We start from the raw sequence: 891 nt of genomic DNA, 5'->3' as shown, positions 1-891 counted from the left end.
CCTGTGACGCAAGTAGGGGTGTACAGGATTCTCTTGAATGCAGATGTTTTGTTTTTTTGGTTGTTTGTTTTTTCAGCACGTAATATAATATAATAACATGTAGGTTAACATCTTTATTGTTGTGTGTCTGCGTGAGTGCTCCTGACCTTTGTAACACCACGTCCTTTGTAAACGACCGAAACAATTATACTATTTTCTCCCTGCCGAGATGAATAAAGATTGGCGTTGTCATTGTCAGAGGAAATATATGTTCATGATGCAAAACAGTTTTTAAAAATAAATACAAACAAAAAAAAACACCAAAAAAAACCACACAAAAAACACCTGAATGTTAAGCCCTAGCGGGGTTCAAGATTAAATAAACACGTTCTCTTTTTTTTTTTAATGAAAGAAGAAGAAGAAGAGGAAGAAGAAGAAGCAACAATAATTGCGCTGTACTGCATAGTATAGCCTAACTAAACACTCTTCTCATTGGGCTTTGAATACCTAAATAAGGCAACCACCCCCAGACCAGGTTTGTTTATTTGGCCACACCCGTTGACATAACCAATCTCTAAATCTAGTCTAGATCTCAGTCTCCTCTGTATCTATTTTAAAATTAATTAATTAATTAATTTATTTATTTATTTACTTATTTATTCCTTTGTTTATTTTATTTTATTTTATTTTATGTTATTTTTGGTTAGCGTTTTACGGCACTCGCAACTGTATAAGGTATTATGAGCGCACGGGACACATTAAACATTTTCAGTTATGTAGGAAATTTTGAATGTTTGCTCGGGTGGCGGCCGAAGCCTATCCTTATCGATTTTAGACCACAAAGGGTTCTTAAAGTGCGCAACTTGCACACGGGACCTCCGAGATGTTTCGCCCTTGTCCGAAAAGGCAAGG

Source organism: Aplysia californica, unplaced genomic scaffold (assembly GCF_000002075.1).
Source record: "Aplysia californica isolate F4 #8 unplaced genomic scaffold, AplCal3.0 scaffold00437, whole genome shotgun sequence".
Classification (NCBI taxonomy): domain Eukaryota; kingdom Metazoa; phylum Mollusca; class Gastropoda; order Aplysiida; family Aplysiidae; genus Aplysia; species Aplysia californica.
The sequence above is the reverse complement of the archived record's forward strand: the minus strand, read 5'-3'. Positions refer to the sequence as shown.